The sequence below is a fragment of the Meles meles genome, chromosome 16 (assembly GCF_922984935.1).
Source record: "Meles meles chromosome 16, mMelMel3.1 paternal haplotype, whole genome shotgun sequence".
Classification (NCBI taxonomy): domain Eukaryota; kingdom Metazoa; phylum Chordata; class Mammalia; order Carnivora; family Mustelidae; genus Meles; species Meles meles.
In genome coordinates, this window is record NC_060081.1 from 23,333,936 (window position 1) to 23,352,073 (window position 18,138).

At 47.8% G+C, this 18,138-nt stretch overlaps 1 protein-coding gene across 3 annotated transcripts in view; it reads right to left on the reverse strand.

Annotated features, from left to right (window-relative positions):
• The window catches only part of PRKCE (protein kinase C epsilon), a 476,978-nt gene that overhangs the window by 122,598 nt on the left and 336,242 nt on the right, over window positions 1–18,138 (reverse strand). The window lies entirely within an intron of this gene.

Below are 18,138 nucleotides of genomic sequence, written 5' to 3' on the forward strand. Positions count from 1 at the left end.
TTGCCCAAGAAGGGGTTCTGAACTGGACTTCCCTGACTCAAGTCGATTCCTCTCCAAGGACAGCCATTAACTTTGGAAGAGTTACTTCATTCTTCCGTGACTCAGCTTCTTCATTTATAAAATAGAAATGATACTAGCGTTTCCTCATGAAATTATTAATGAGAATTAAACAAAATTCATAAAAACACTTAGCATTAGCACCTAACAACAGTGAAAGCTCAGCATTACTTGCTTTCATGACTTGTAGAGAGGGTCTCTGAAGATGGCCCCATTCGTTCTCCCTCTCCTTGATGTGCGGCTCCTCCCATGGAAAGTGAAGTTTGTCGTCCTGCCCTTGAACCTGGGCTGGGCTGTGGCTTGCTCTGGGCAACAGAATACACAGAAGTGACCCCAGAACTATAGCAGTTCTGGACCCTATTTTAAGAGATCTGAAAGTTTCTGTTTTTGTGCTCTCTGGGGGCAGGCAGCCGCCATGTTGACAAGAAGCTTGAGCTTGGTCACCACGGGATGAGACCCTGTGTGAAGGCTACAAGATGGAGGAGTGAAGGCTCCTGGCAACTTCCAGCCACACTCAGCTGCTGAATGTGGCCGAGTGCCTTGTGGAGCAAAAGAGCCATCCAACCAAATCGTCCGAATTCCTGACCCAAGAGTAAGGAGAAACAAGTTACCATTGTTTTAAGTCACTGAGTTTTGAGGTGGTTTGTTGCGTAGCTGTGATAACTGCAACAATCAACATTACTGTTGTAATTCTTGTCATTGGGTAGATGAAACCCACTTAGTTAAGTACGCATTGAAAGGGTACTAAATGCAAGACAGGTATTTTTATCTCACGGCCAAAGCACATAAAAAAGACAAAAAATAGGGCGCCTGGGTGGCTCAGTGGGTTGAGCCGCTGCCTTCAGCTCAGGTCATGATCTCAGGGTCCTGGGATCGAGTCCCACATCGGGCTCTCTGCTCAGCAGCGAGCCTGCTTCCCTCTCTCTCTCTCTCTCCGCCTGCCTCTCTGTCTGCTTGTGATCTCTCTGTCAAATAAATAAATAAAATCTTTAAAAAAAAAAAAAAGACAAAAAATATGAGTACGATCGAGTGTTTCCCTTCAGGTTTTCAGTCTAGTTTGGTGGGGAAATACTGTCACAGATGTAGCTATCACACACAGGAGGACAGGGTGCATAGTGCCCAGAGTAACCACATCTCAGGAGGAAGGAAGGAAGGAGAGGAAGAAGGAGGAAGAGAATAGCCTTGTCTGGGCAGGTGGGGGTGGAGGATGGGGGATGGTACAGGTCATTCGTAGAGACAGATTTTAGATAGCTCTCAAAGGGCAACAGGAGAGGATTTTAGAGCTCTGAAATGACTCCAAGAGCCTTGGTCCTCACATGCAAACTGGCCTCCGAGGAAAACAAAGAACTAAAAAAAAAATCTAAAGCATCTCAGCTGGGGGTCTGAGGGCCCACGCATGCAAGGGACCCAATCCCACCCCGTATCACGGAGAGGGTTTCAAGAACACCCCATCTGTCTGCTCATCCATGGAAGGAGGTGACACTCCCCTAAACTGTGCCAAAAGATCAAGTAGAAGCAAGAGCTTTGAAAATCTGGAACATACTTTACATGCAATGTCAGGTATCAATACGGAGGTTTGAACTCTCAGAGGCCACAGTCTATGGGGCCCCACAATATCCTTTAGGTCACAGCACAGCTCTGACAGCCCAGAGTGTTGTTCAGCATCCACAGTGTGGTCTGGGCTAAGTCCCCACCTGCTCACGGCAGGTGGGGCCCCTGCCGGAACTTGGCACCCAACCCAGGTTCACGGACACCAGATTTCCGGGAACCTCGGCCATTGCCCACGGAGCCCATGACTTGTACAAAACTGAAATGTGTGCTTTCACGCTGGTGAAATATCCAGCTCCAGGCAGTCTTCACAGTGGCAGCCCCTCCTCAGAAACACCCTCTTCCTCCTCAGAGAACCCCGGGCAGATGCTGCCATCCTCTGAGCTCGGCTGGAGCCCCACCACCCCTGCCCAGCAGGCCCCAACCCACCAGCCCTCTTGGAGGGCCTCTGGCAGTCCAGCATCTGAGTCTGCCCGATCCTGCCCTGCCCACTCCTGCCCTGCCCACTCCCTCTATTCCATGCACCTTGCAAGAGGAAGGCTCATGGCATGTGAATCTCTTGTAAATCCCAGCAGGGCCTGGGACAGTGTCTAGGGCGGTCACTTGCCGACTGACTTTAGGCCAGCCCTCCCCATCAGCAGGTGGCGGTGGTACCATGACGCTGTTTCTCTAAGTTGTCAGAGACCACACTGCAATTAAAAAAAGGTGAATGCCTAGCCCTATCAGTCTAAATCCCCAGAGACAGGACCTATAATTCATCATTTAACAAGCTCCCCGGGAGATACAGTCCACGCCGGTATTCGAGGACCCTGACATGAGGGAGGGACGCTAACCCGTTTGGATGGTAAGGTCCGGGGCCCAGGGCTCTGCCCTGGAGACCAAACGGGTCTCCCATCATGACACCTAGTGAAAAAGAGGATGAGGAGTGGCTGCCTGACCCTTCTCTTACCCCCAACTCCCCGAAATGTTGTGCTAGAAAGAGACCATTCCCACAGACCAAAGTGACAGGCCTAAGTCCATCTCGAATGTTTGGTTCATCTTTTCTCCTATCTAATCCCTCCCAGAAATGAGCATTGTTTGTAAATACTAGGTGTGGATTTCTTGTCATTGCTTCGGGAGTGGGGGCCATCCGATCCATGCTTCAACACCTTCCCGCTGATCCCAGAGGAGAGTGGGCCTTTCTCCTCCAGGGCTATAAACGAAACCTTGACCTTTAGAAGCAGTGCTGAGGATAGATACTTCATTTTCCATACTTTCCTGTTTCCAGGACATGATGAATTCCTGGTGGAGTTCCTTTCTCACGGCCAAAAACACTGGCAGGTTGCAGACTTGGAAGTCTCCGCCGGAAAACATGAAATTGCATTAATATCCCCAAAAGCACACACCTTGGAAGAGAAACTTTACCGAAGACTAATGAGAGTCGCCCTTAATGAGGAAATTACAGAGAGGATTAAGACACTTCATCCCTTTCTCTTGGCCTCCCTATCAGGAGATTCTCGGGTTACAGGGCTTTCTCTAAATCACTGTGTAGCCAGTCTGACTCCAGCATCAACGTCCCATCACTGCCTGGGTGTTTTCCAAGCCCAGCCCATAAAAACTCCAAACTCCTCCTGGAACTTTCTGAGATAACTGGGATGCAAGAAAAATACATGGTAACCTTGAATGAATCCTACTGCTGGAGGCCAGCAGAGAGGAAGTTTCCAGAAGCCTGGGGCCGAAGAAACAGCTTGACCATAACGAGGACCAGTCTCGCCATTCTAAGAGCATTCTAAGTCCATTCTAAGAGCAGAGGGGGTGGTCAGAAGCCAGGTGCTGGGGCTCATTCTGTAAGCAAAGGCTGTGCTCTTTCCCCAACGCCCCCAAGATGCACGTTGCCAGGAGGGGGAGCCCCGAGTGATCACGGAAACATCTCCGTTGCAGCCCCAGCCCTTCGTGAATGATGAGCTCCTGAGAAGACCCCTCGCTGATCTGGGCCAGTTTCCTCATCTCTCCAAGGAAAACATCCACCGCTCTGCCTAGTTCAGGGGTTTGGCGAAGGTAAATGGAGGGGATGTAGCCAACAGAGGACTCTGCAAAGCCCCTGAGGAGCCACCTGCCTCCATGCACCTGCAGGCACTGCAATAAAGGTCAGACATGGCCCCTCGCAGTTCTCAGGGCAGCCCTTTGAGGGGAGCACCGTTCCTTCAGCTTTGCAGGGGAGGAAGCCAAGGCTTGGGGCTTTGCTAGAAGTTAAAGTAAACATCAGACAAAAAGATAGGTCTTTGGAAACCAAATGCCTAAGCAAAATGAGGGCCCCTCTGTGTAAGGAGCTGGCAGATGGGCTTGTCTCAGGGGAGGGGCGGTAAAAGCAAAGTTTGGGTTCTCTGCCGTGTTAGGTGCTGCAAAGGCTGGGATGCTGTGCTCAGGAGTCCACAGCCGTGTGCTGAAAGCGGGAGGAGGTGGCTGCCCGTCAGTAGCAAGTCAATGTGCTGATTTTAATTCCTGCCATCCTTGCTGGGGGCGGTCAGCCCCCACCTTCACCACAGGAAGCATTTACTGAGCACTTCCTCTGGCTTTTCCTAAATACACACACATGTACACACACACACACACACAAGAAAAGCAGGAAGGGATGGAAAAGTGTGTTGGCCTTTGGATGCTTAGAGTTGGTTTGGGGAGAGAAGACACTCGTGCACACTCATCTCACAGCTAGTCACACAGTACGTGCTGGGTCGCTAGTGATGAGTAATTAATCAACGCTGATGATTTCAGAAGAATCAGAGGGTTCACAGAAGGGGCCAAGACAAAGGGAGCAGGCGGAAAGGCAGAAATGCGCATGGCAGTGCCCAGAACTCTGGCAGTGAGGGCAGGCTGCGATCTGCGAAGGACACTATACTGTGCAGGCAAGGGGCAGAAGAGCATGGCAAGGTGGGTGAGCTCCTCTGGTCTACCTGTCAAACTCCTTCAAATCAAAGTGCTCGTCGTATTAGAATCTGTCACTCCTGTTACTACCCAAACCAGCATTTTGGGAAGCCTAAATGCAACTGACATGCAGCTTGTTCCGTCATTCACCAGGAGGCAGCGCAAACACGGGATACCCTACAGGTAATGGATGACTGAACGAGCGCAAGATACACGCTCCAGAGTGGATCCCATCTATCAGAAAGGGAACACAAAATGACAACTATTCTCAAGGAGAAGGAACGTATTTCACGGATGACAAAGAGGGCAAGGAGCCTGGAATCTGTGGGACAGGACAACACGGACTGTCTCGCATCATGCCAGAGTAAGAGGAAGCGGGAAGGGGGTACGGTCATTTTAGGGGACAACTCCTTTTTGCTGGGGTGCAATCACAGTCTGCTGCAGAAAAGGGTCATCCTAGCAGCAACTCTGGGAGACAGTGATTTCAATGATCCTAAAGGTAGCAGCGACTCGACATCTTGTCACATTCCCCCAGTCACCTCCGGAAGATGCCGCCGCTTTCCAGAAGGAATACCAACGGGAGAGAAGCTCCAGGTTGGGTGCAGAGCTAGAAGAGCCCATGGGGCATTCTGACAATTGTGTCTTCTGACCCTCTAGTCCCCCCCTTCTTACCCCCACTGCTCAATACCACTATCCCTCAGGGGCTCCGGGACGACAGGAAATGCTGAAGTCTGACTAGACAACGATAAAGGCCCTCCGGAGAGTTCTCGTGGGGGTGTGTAAAGGACATGGATGTTATGCCTCCACAGGAGATTTATGGCTGAGGGACTGGTAAGAAAATGGGCGTTTTTTTGGCAAGTCTGCTGTGTTTGAGTGCATCCTTACCCTCTCCAAGTATATGGGGGCTGCCTAGAATATGGTCCACATTCTTAGATCGGAAGACAGAAGTTAGCCTGCCCATCTCCCCCTCTCCCCACCCCAAGGATACAAGGACCACAGAGATCAGTCAGCTTGATCACCCCCCTCAGCCACCCAGAGGTTTTGCAAATGACGACTTTTCACCAGTCCCTGATGCGAAGGTGCTTAACTTTCCAATGGGCTTACAGAATCTCCCAGCCAAACTTTGTGGAGGGACTTGCCTCCTGACGTGAGAGCCAGGGCACCGAGATGAATGCCCGGTGTGGGAAACATTGGCTCAAATACGCAGCTTGGGAAGGGGGGTCATTCTTCACAAAGCCTTCCGTGACAAGGACCCCCGCAAATCCCCCTAAACATCATTTTCCCCGCTTGTATTTAAAAAAGAGGGAGCGAGGGAGCCTGAGGACTCTGATATTTTCTTGCAGTTTCCTTTTTCCTGACGCTCTCTACAGAGTGATGTAGTTGTTTACTTTGAGGCCCAGGAGTCAGCCAGCATTGTAGGAAAACTTTCCCACAAAAAACCCATAATAAGACAAACTCCTTTCCATGATGTTCGAGCAATTAGCAACACATGAACCGGCTTGCTCATGCCCTTGCTCCAGGATCTGCTCTTTCCTCCTGTCACAGGAGTCTTTCACCATGGGATTAGGTGGGGGACAGGGAGGACTCTTCTTCCTCCCTGGAGTGGTGGGGAGTTGGGCGGAGGGGTGAAGGAATGAGGGGGTAGGCATGAATAAACAAGATCTTCAAAGTCCCATCTCCAACCCACTTTTGTGGTTCCCTCTGCTATTCAACCCTGTGTCAAGTGATATTCTGAACCTCAGTATGCTTATCTGTAGAATGGGGAAACAAGAAAGCTGTCAGAGGTGTGGTAAGAGCAAATCACACCTATAAAGTTAGCATACGACCTGAGACTGCACGGTGGAGTCGTGAGCACACAAAGAAGTAGAGGAACTGCCTGGGTTCGAATCCCAGTTCTTCCACTTATGGACTGTGTACTACTGGGGAAAGGTCCTGCTGTATCTCGGGAGACCTACCTCATACGTCCTCTGCAAGCATCATCAATCAGTATACGTAAGGAGCTTTTAAAAATGATGGGTATCTAGTAAGTACTGTCAAAATGCCAGCTGCTATTATTTTAGAAAACATTCTAGAAAACAGTTATTCTAGAAAACACTCTGTAAATGTTCGCTGCTGGTGATGGCAGGGAGGGAAGCTACATGAAAACCGGTGGTAGGCACAAGAAAGGGCGACAGAGGAAGGGGCATGTCCTCCACAGAAGTTGCGTCAGAATCTAGAAAGAACATGTGCGTACACAGCACCCAAAGAGAGTTAACTTATCACAAAATTTTGTGGATGGAAAATGGAAAGAGGTCTCCGGTTTTCATAATATAAAGTGCCAAATGAAATGTTTGACCACATCTTCCCAGCTATAAAACATGATTTAAAAAAATGCTGAGAAACGTCAAAGTTGTGGAAACTAGGAGAGATTTCTCCCCTAATCAGACTTGCGTGCCAAAAGGGCATGGCTCAGCTAGGCTACCCCTTAAGAATTCTTGGACTGTGTGTCCCCAGGCTGGGCTAAAGGCAGGCCAGCATTCCACCTGGGATAACCCTGAGCTTTCAGTCCCATCTTGGCCTTGGTCTCGGAAGGAGACAGGGACTGTGCTTTATCCTTCCAGCTAAGCCGACCATGTGACCAGCTGCCACGCTTCCTGTCCTTGAGACAGACCTCCCTGCCAAAGACAACAGGAAAATCAAGACTATGGTGGCAAAATGATAATAGGCAGACATTGTCCTCCAGCTCAGTTCTTACTACAGGGAGAATATGTCTCGGGGGAGGGGGGATATGACCAGCTGAAATGTTAACATCTATGATAGTTTGGATACTGTCATAATCGTGTTCTACCCTTTCCCCCTTTAATTATAAAATATACCGACGGAAGGATATAACAAGTAGAGGCATTTTAAAGAATAACCAAATAAAACAAACCCGCTTTGAGTCATGACGCATCCTGACAAAGAGAAAATGTTTGCTGGTCCTCAGCAGCCCCTTTAAACCTCTCTGCCAGCAGCCCTCCCCTCTCTCCCCTCCCCAGGGGTAAGGGTAACCACTGCCTTGTTTTTCTTTATAGTTTCATCACTGTGTGTGTCTCTCTGAAGAATATACTCCTTGTTGTTGTTGTTTCTGTTTGGGGACTTTCTATAAATGCAACATGCTACATGTGTCTTTCGGGGACCCGAATCTTCTGTCTGCATGTCCTTCTCTTTCAATCACCAGCTCTCATAGCTCGGGTCTCCACTTTTTTTTTTTTTTTTTTTTTTTTAGATTTTTATTTATTTATTTGACAGTGAGAGACACAGAGAGAGGGGGAACACAAGCCGGGGGAGTGAGAGAGGAGACACAGGCTTCCTGCGGAGCAGGGAGCCCGATGTGGGCCTCGATCCCAGGACCCTGGGAACATGACCTGAGCCAAAGGCAGCCGCTTAATGACTGAGCCACCCACGCACCCTCGGGTCTCCACTCTTAAGGGAGACTCACTCTGTCTTTTAAAAGCACCCTTATAAAGCATCCCTCAAACATTCTCCCTGTGATATCAATGACACAGCAACTACACCTATTCATTCTACTCCCATTCCCTTGCACGCAAACCGCCTGCCATACTCATGTAGGCTGTGGCCAGTTCCTCAAGAATTAGTTCCTCTAGAATTAGAATATTCTAATTCAAATATAATTTCCTTCCAGCAAAATCCCATTTTTTGGTAGATTCAAAGATCAAAGAAATGAATTTGGACCTTCCAAATGATACCTTCTTCCAAAAGGAGGCTTCCCCCGTCAAGTACCAAATTCTTAATATTTTTGCACGTTCTGTGTTTCTTTCTGGTTTTGCCCAATGGTTCACACTCCTGTTCTTGCCCTTACTTACACTGATGAATTCTAAATGTCCCTTTTTATGGAACAGGACTTTAAGCTTCATGTCTTTCCTGTAGCCTTTGAACAATTTCTGTAGGTGTTCTCCAAGCCCTCTATTTTTTTCCTCCTGCAAGAATGCCCATTTGGATTGAATGGGCTTTTTCTCTCATCATCCTGCAAACTGTTCACATCATTTTCTACAGAGCAGGAAGGAGCATTAGAATGTCTGTATTTTATACTGAACTTAGTGTCTTTGGGATTCAGGAATTAACCGGGAGCTCAAAGAGCTGAAGAGAATTCATCCTTCTGGGGACAGAGATGCACAGGAATCACACAGTTTTTGAGCCACAGGCATGTATGTATCATTTTTTAAGTTTTGGGAAGGACCCAGTTTGTTCCTGCCTGCGGCACGCACAAGACACCGCCTCCCTGTATTGACCTGGTGCCAGCATGCCGGGCTCTCTCCAGTTCCCAAGACTAAGGCTCGTCTCCCCTCCCATTAATGTGGTTTAAACCTGCAGAGATCAACACTGGCGGGGCGGTGGAGGGGTGGGAGTGGGGGGGGGGAGTGAGGGAGGAGCAGCTGGATGGGAGGACCTGAATGACATAAACATCCAGATTGGTCTCAGATGAGGTTCGTTCCTTGTCACGGAATGACATGACCACACGGAGCCAATCCCGTTGACTCAGATGGGCTCTCACCACCACACTCCTTATGGAAACGGAACCCCAGGTTCTTCCTCCCGTGACAAAGTCCTTTACATGTGAGAGGGCTGACCCTCCCGTGTGCAGGAGCGTGCCTGCTGCCTGACCCCACTCATGCCTCTTCTTTCTCTGACTTTCTAAGATAATTTCTGCAGCATTCATTTTTGCACAGACTTCATTTTCTGGTTTACCTGTGCTAGTCTTTCCTCCTAGGCAGACTAGAAAGTCTTTGGACAAGGACTGCATTTTTTTTTTTTCCCCTATCACTAGCATACCTGCTACTAAGCTGAAGACATACCAGGTATTGAAGAGATACTGGCTGCCTACCATTATACCAAAGCAGGACACTTCCCCTCTGGCTGATGGCACATGTTCCGTGTGTCTGACCTTCCCTGGGACTAACTGCAACTCCATTGCTGATGGTTTTAATGACTCCACACGGCAGCCTCTCCATCTGGCAAATCCAAATGGATCTCCTCAACCCAAGGTGTTTGCTAGTGAATCACCTGGGCAAACATTTGATAAAGGGAGTTTGCTTTTGTAAGGTGAACAATCACACCTAAATATATAACAATCACACCTAGGGAAAAAAAAAATATATATATATATATATATACATATACATATATATATATTTTTTTAAGGGTCAGATTTTATTTTCATTTTATTTTATTTTTATTTTCAAGTTTTCTTTTAGTGGCCCTGCTTGTACTTGGTGTGGCTCATTTCCAATTTATGTACATCAAGAAAGACTTCCCATATCTCTAATAAATTCCCCCAAAGGAAAAAAGCTGGAGTGAATTAAACTAGGAATTATTGCCACACTAACAGCAACGTGCTTTCATTTGGTTGTGTTTGTGTGTTTCTAGGGCTCACTTTGGTGAATCTAGGAATCTTTCATAAATTAGGACTTGACAAAGGGGGTTGGATTTAACCTACGATCTGAAAACTAAAACAAAACAGAATGGGTGTGGGTTGGATAAATAGTGGAAGCAACACTAGAACGAAGGCATCATTTTCCCCAGCCACTCTTTTCTCAGACTCTTACCATATTATGCCCTCCATGCTCCTTCTGGAGGACCAGGGAAGGCCTCAGACCCCATTACCACTCGTGTAAGTAATCAGTCAGCGAGGCCCAAATCAAGGCTTAGAGCCAGGCTTAGATAGAGAGATCTAAATCCACGTGACTCATCAAGGCAGCTCTGCTCTGAGAGCTGGGACCAGGTAATGAGCTTTAGCTCCTCGGCATCCTGCACATGAGTGTTCCCGATAAGACGGATTACACACTGCTGATGAACCCCAAGTAAATATCATTCTGACCCAACAAACGAGTTAATTTGTACTTGCTGCCACACTGGGTTGACTGAGAGAATTCTGTGATCCCGGCTAGTGTTCCCCCTGGAAAATCATAGGAAAACAAAATGCCCTGATGGGAGTCAAAAGTGGAGGTTTCGACTTCCCATTGCCTCTGCAAAAAAAAAGTTCTTGTACAGGAAGAAGAGAGTCTGTTTTTCCTTCCATTGCTCTCCTAATACAATTCAGATCACCTAACATACTACCCCCCCCCAAAAGAGTTATTCCAGGGTGCCCTGGGCAATAGACATGAGTAGTCACCCCACCCTAAATCAACCAACTGCCATTTGATTTACACCTTGGTCTTTGGGAGTTTGGTTTGTGTTCATCCATCCTCAAAAGCTTAATCTCCCCCGGACATTCAGACAAATTGAAGTTTCTAGAAGCCAAGTGAGTTTGAATCAAATCCAGGCTCTGCCACTTCCAGCTGTGTGACCTGTCTTTGAGATAAGAGGCCTACCTCAGAGGGTTGACTTGGAAACTGAATGAGTCGATATATTTGTTTGAAACTGAACCTGGAATATGAGCCCTATAGAAATTTTTGCTAGGCTTGTCATCATTAAGCCAAGGATAGCCCTGCAATGGAAGGTGATGACTAGCCCACCTAAAGGACCCCTGTCCCCCTTTCTCAGACAACAGCAGCCTTCAAAGACAAACCATCAGAAGGGCAGTTGGGTCCAAGATGTTCTTTACTGGAACCAGTAACCTCTTCCTCCCACACTGGGGAGGGAGCCCCAGTATGTGACCCCCCTCCGCCCACCAGCTCAGTGACAGGAAAGAGACAAAGGGTCCAGCAAGAATTCCCTAGAATCTTGTAGATGAAACAAAGCATTCAGAGGATCTTTGCAGAAGCCACCTTCACAGTGACCTAGTTCAAGCTATGGCTTGGGCAGTCAGAAGGATGAACTACCTAGCTCCTAGGGACACACAACCAAAGACATGTTCCTTACACATTAACTCGTTACACTTCTAAATGTATTAAATTTTACCATTAAGACAATAATTAATAAAAAGGATAAAACAAAGCACTCACCTTCTATTGAACATTATCTTCTAAAATGATGGCTTTCAGTCATCTCTTACTTGATACTCTCCCTCCTGATGTACTTGTAAGAGGGACTAGATGAATTAAGAGAATGGGCCATAGCCATAGACAAGGATCATCTGGGCTCAGGTTAGGGGATAGGTAATATGCATTTTCTCTTACAGCTAGTGTGCCCAGGGCTCAAATCTACCAACAATGGTTTTTCAACTTGGTTTCACGAACGGTTGGCCAATTGGTCAGGAGAGGTCATTTTTTTTTTTAAGATTTTATTTATTTATTTGAGAGAGAGAAAGAGATCACAAGTAGGCAGAGAGGTAGGCAGAGAGAGAGGGGGAAGCAGGCTCCCTGCTGAGCAGAGAGCTCCATGTGGGGCTCGATCCCAGGACCCTGAGATCATGACCTGAGCCGAAGGCAGAGGCTTAACCCACTGAGCCACCAAGGAGCCCAGGAGAGGTCATGTTTATAGGCAAATGAAGCATGACAAATCTCTCTGTCCAGTTTGGGGTCTGTCTTTGTAAAGGATATTGAAATTGCTAACTGGATAAGCAGAAGCTAAAATTTATTGTGCCTGCTGTGTGTCAGAAACTGTGCTAATGCTAGAATGAGACAACTATAATACCTCCTGGTAGTTCTTCTGATGTGAGACCATTAGTCATTAAGAGTAGGTCTGAATTTGGAACCCCGATGTAGAAGGATAGCCTTGTGCACATAGATCAAGATAGAAGGAAGCATGTAATGAATTGAACTTTGAAAAAGAAACACTCAATAGAAGCGCTGGACTTCACTGATTTCACCCTCGTTTTTCTCTCACTCACATTAGCTACAAGCAAGTCCGGAAAGGTCCTGTGTATGGTCCCTGGTGAGTTGCATTTTCAGAGATCTTCAGAATCTTACAGATCACATTGGCTATCTCCATCTCTGTGTCCTCCCCCAGCTTTTACTATGAGTGAGGCAACAAGTGCCCTGAGAAATATCCCACAGTAAGCTTCGGTGGCAGAACCAGAGCAAGAACCAGAGTTTCCTGACTCACAGTGCCTTCTTTCCTAGATCCCATTTTCCCCACAAATGAACAGGGCCCAAACACACACAAAGAGCTGCATGGGACATACCCACCACTTGGCAAGATCTCAAAATCAAAGCATTAAGGGCCAAGCAGGGCCATATGAAGCATCTGAGATCACTAGAACAAAAAGTTCAGGTTATATGAGGAAAGCCTATTGCTTAAGCTGAGTCATCTCAATAGACTGGCATCTACAGAACGCCCCGTGTGGAAAACAATATCAGTCCACCAACAAAATTCAATATGAATCTAAAAATAGACACACTTAAAAAAAAAAAAAAAGCAAATCCTGAAACCCAACAGATGGTGTTGGACGGACGGAGGCAGGAGTTCTGACGTCAACAACTGAGGAAACTGGCTTTGTTTGGTGAATCGGTTTGAGGGCTTGAACCTCTGGTGTCAGATTTTAAGATGAAACTTTTTATTTGAATTTGATCCTTGTATCCCCATTGGACTGTGAGCAAAGGACACCTGGGAAGGGTGCGGGTCACTGAACCTGATGGGTAGCGATCTAAGTCCACCTTTCTCATCAGGCCAGGGTTACCCCATCCGTATTTTCCAGAGTATCAAATGGAGCCGTCTGCTTTCTTTCCAAGCAGGCCGGCCTTTCTAGACGCTCAGGGGACAGCAAATGGCCTGTGGCAGTTCTGCCTTCAGAAGTTCTCTCCTACTGCCTCTGGACGCATGGGGGATATGGAAATAGCCTCTTTCTGGCGCCTCTGCTGTCCCTTTCTCCCTTTCACCCATGCGCCATGGAGCTGCCACACTGTGCTTGCAAATCCTCACCTCCTGTAAGACCTCCAAGGAACCCTTTCCCTCCAGAATAAGCCCAAACTCCTCGCCACCACTGTAAGAAGTCCACAGTGCAGCTGGGATCTCCTCACGAAGGGGCCTTTCTCAGACCCTCCCACTGTGGGCCTCCTGCCCCAGCACAGTCACTGCTCTCCCTACACTGGGAGTCTGCGCCTGCAAACCACCCCATTTCCCTGCAGCTCCCTGGGCTCTGCTCCTCACCCTCCACCCAGAGACTCCCCACAGGGCACCGACACCACCCATCCTCCTCCCCAGCGGCCCTTCTCGCCCACAGCAGGTGAGGGTGGTCTGAGTCCCAGCTCCAGCCCCTAGCTAGCTGTGTGAGCCTGGCCAAGTGCCTGAGCAGCCTGACCTGTTCCTCATCTACCCACAGAGATGGCGGCGGCACCACACTCCAAGAAACTTGTGTACGATTTATTACATGAGTTCGTCCACGAGGCCGGCCACGGAGTAGGTGCTCATGCAGTAGAAGCCTCTCCCCTCCTCATCACCTACTGTCTTTATTCTCAGTTGTTGACAGATGTCTACTGTAGCTCCTCTCCTTGAACAGAAGAGTCGCGCTCCCTGCCATCTGCCACAGGCACCTGCTGGCACGGAGCAGACCCTTGTCGCCAACTTTCTCATCATCGGAGCAGGGTCATATCCTGCTCAAGTTCCATCTACTTCTCTCTCTCTCTCAATCTTTCTCTCTGGTGGGAAGCCTTCCTCAGTGAGCCGAAGTGGTGTACAGAACATGCTTCAAGGCATTGTTTTCTCCAAACAGGTCTCTCGCTCATCCAACCAATTTAGAGATAGCACTCACAGAGACTACGAGAGAGAATCTGCTTCCAAAAAGTCCATTTCAACCTAAATCTCAGAAACGTGCCCATTTTAACAACGGAAGGACATTTGTAATGGAAGCCTCCAGGTACTGCTGCCGTCTGTACACATCAGATTACACACGCGTAGGTAAAAAGCACCAAGGTTTCCTCCAGACTCTCAGAACTTACAGCGGTTTTAAACTGTGGGGTTTTTAGGCGAAATTCTTTCTCCAAATGGTATCTTACTTGGAATACTACTGTGTGAGGCAGTTAGAAGTGGGGCTGCTCCCAACAGGGGAGAAGAGGAGAGTGAGGGCCCTCTTGCCACAGCATGCCTGGGATCTGTGAGTCCAGATGCACGCACACGCACACACGCGCACACGCACACAGAGCACCTACATAAAACCGACTTTGAAACTTACAGCTTAGAGGACCATGCTAATAGTGGCACCTGGGTGGCTCAGTGGGTTAAGTGCCCAACTCTGGATTTCGACTCAGGTCATGATCTTGGGGTCGTGAGATCGAGCCCCTCTGTGGGCTCCCTAGTGCGTGTGGGCCCTGCTTAAGAGTCTCTCTCCCTCTGCTGTACCACCCTCTCCTACTCTAAGAAAAGGAGAGAGAAGAATATGCAACTAGTTTATGAGAATGCGCAAGTACATTCCTTGCTGATGCACAGTAGCTACTAGACCAACACGCATGCGCACGTGTGGAATGTCGAAGCTTTGTGAAACCGTTCTGCGCTACGTGGGCATCAAGCAGACAGCTTACAGCTCGCACTCAAGCTGACATTACAGAAAGAGAGAAGCATAAAAAGCCAGTTCTCTGCAGAGAGGCGAGAGCTGTCCCCGGGCAGCGCCTTCTGGTTCAGGTATTGCTAACATCATCTCCACACGAAGCCACGTGTGGACTGGTCACCGGCACATTCCAAACGCGGAGTTTTTCCACGAGAGGCCCTTAAATAGGGTAGAAACCTCAGAAATCGTTTGATTGACAGATCTTTAGTGACAGCAGGAACCGTGACACTGTATGCCCTGGTGAAACTGTTCCTCGTGTTGAGCCTGATGTCAAGTTTATAAATACAGATGTAGAAGAAGATAAGCACCGTTAAAACTCGAAATACATCAAGATGCAACTGGTCATTAGAATCATTCTTTTTTTCTGGGGGCTTTTCTTTGGCGAATTTTCCAATTATTTACAATTGACAAAAATTCTTTGTGATAAAAAATTAAATACTATTTTTTTTAAAGATTTTATTTATTTATTTGACAGAGAGAGATCACAAGTAGGCAGGCAGGCAGAAAGAGAGAGGGAAGGAACAGGCTCCCTGCTGAGCAGAGAGCCCGATGTGGGACTCGATCCCAGGACCCTGAGATCATGACCTGAGCTGAAGGCAGAGGCTTAACCCCCTGAGCCACCCAGGTGCCCCTAAATACTATTTTTTTAAGAGCCAAGGATAGCAGTTTCTGAGAGAAAACAAAGCAATGAGTTCTGTGCAGAAGATGCAGGCCAGCTCTTTCCACACTGTGGCATGATAAAAATGTTCCAGCGAGGCCTCGAGATCCGGAAACATAACTACCTGGTTCACCACAAGCTCCCTCGGCAGACAGCATGGCCCGATGACACCCACGGCGTGTACACAGTGGGTGCTCAATAAGGGATGGTCGAGTGGACAAGCATGAGAAACTCATCCTACTCTAGCCCATTTTGGACCTACAGATGGTCCCTGACTTCCGATGGTTCAATTTAGGATTATCATTATTTTTTTTTAAAGATTTTATTTATTTATTTGACAGACAGAGATCACAAGTAGGCAGAGAGGCAGGCAGAGAGAGAGAGGAGGAAGCAGGCTCCCTGCTGAGCAGAAAGCCCGATGGGGGACTTGATCCCAGGACCCCAGGATCATGACCTGAGCCGGAGGCAGAGGCTTTAACCCACTGAGCTATCCAGGCGCCCCAAGATTATCATTATTTTTTTATAATGATCTGAAAGCAAAATGCATTCAGTGGAAACTGTACTTCCAATTTTGCCCTTTTCCCAGGCTAGCGATATGCAGTACCCTCTTCTGAGCTGGGCAATGGTACCGAGCCCTGCCCAGTCCCCACTAAGCCACAGGATCCGGAGGACCAACAACACATGCACTTACAACCAATCCAGATCCAAACAACCATTCTGTTTTCCCACTTCAGTACAGAATTCAGTCAGTCACTGGAGACAGTCACCAGTCTACTGGGAGAGAGGCTTTGTGTTAGGTGACTCTCCCCCACCACTGGCTAACGTGAGCGTCCGGACCACGGTTAAGATCAGGAGGGCTAAGACATTGTGTCTGGTAGGTTAGGCGTATTCAATGCATTTTTCAACATGGGATATTCTGAACAGACGATGGGTTTGTCTGGATGTTACACCATTAAGTAGAGAAAGATCCGTAATTACTGTGCCCGAGTCCTGATGGATCCTGCTACACTTGCCAGCTTAGGTGGGGGGAGGACTTTATTATTTTTTTTTTAATGCCTATCTCACTGAGTCCAGATAAAACAGCAGGAAGGAGCCCAGACAGAATAATGTGTGAGCTAGGGCCACCAGGAAATCTCCATTCCAATGTGAATTCTAGTACAGTCCAGTGGTAAGGCCTTGCTAGGCCTCAGTCTCCCATCTGAAAAAGACTGTGATCATACTTGCCTCACCGAGATGTTTAGGAACATGGGCAAAGGGTGACGCAAGTGAAGGTATTTTTAAAAGCAACTGGCCTGTCCTATCAAATGCAAGGCTTCCTTAGAGGCAAAGAGGCAGCTGCATCGCAGATAAAGAGCCAACAGGCATACATCTCTGTCCTGGGGGCATGTGAATGTGAATTAACTCTATAACCTTTTGTTTCATCAGGCAGAAAGCATACCCGTAGGCTTTAAGACCTGAAGGTCTTTGTCTGTGAAACCTTGCTTGATTGTGGAAACTCTTACCTCCTCTGACTGGCTGGGGCTTGTCCAACCGACCTCTCCCCACCACCCCCACCACACACACACACACACACACACAGACACACACACACACTCTCTTTCTCTTTCTCTCTCTTCCCCCTCCCTCCCTCCCTCTCTCTCTCTCTCTCTCTTGCTTGCTCGCTCGCTCGCTCGCTCCTGCTCTCCCTCTCTCTCAATCCCCACCAGCCCTCCACAGGCCTCAGCCCATCCTTCCTCAAGAGCATAAAGTTTATCCCCCCTGCTAGTCTGATTTGATAGCACCTTGATTTCCAGGTGGCTGTCTGACCCACAGACCAACTCATGGCGCCGAACGTGTCAGTCTACTTTTGTGAGACACTAGATCCAATCAAAACGCCTCCAGCCCCTTCACTGTCTGGCGGCTTCAGACTACACGTGCTTTACCAAGGAGACATACTTCATTCAGTGGTTTCTTGACTCTTTTCAACCTAATCTGACATAGTCATCTCTTTAAAAAAAAAAAAAAAAATATATATATATATATATATATATATGTATGTATATCTAACCTTGACCAAATTTTGTACTTTGTTTTCTGCTTTTGTGTTTGCTGTCGCACAGAGTTAATGATCAAAATAAGCATCAGAGTTCCTCGCAACTGTAATTTTTCCCCTACACTGTCAACACCCCTTCTCTGTAGTTCTCACCCCACACTCACAAAGATTATTAAAGCTCATTTGAAAACTAGTTCCAGTTGCTTTTTAAGGATTTTTCCATTCTGCGTTTCCCCCAGGGCAGCAAGGGAGGCTGGCCAAGGGAGATTCTCCAGGAGTTCGCCCTCTGTTTCCTTTATAGCAGCTGAGAAAGGCAGAGCCCTCCAGGAGCTAGCTTCCCAGGCCTGGCGGGAAATGCCAAAGGCTGGGGGATGGGGATGACGAGGTAGAGATTAATATTTTTAAAGAGGAAAAATCATGCATGAAATTACTCAAGACAAGTTTTATGGGATCCAGTCGGAAGTGATGATTTCACAACGGGGAATCATACACAAAATCTAAAAATGCTTGCGAATTTCATTTCCTTTAACTACAAAAACA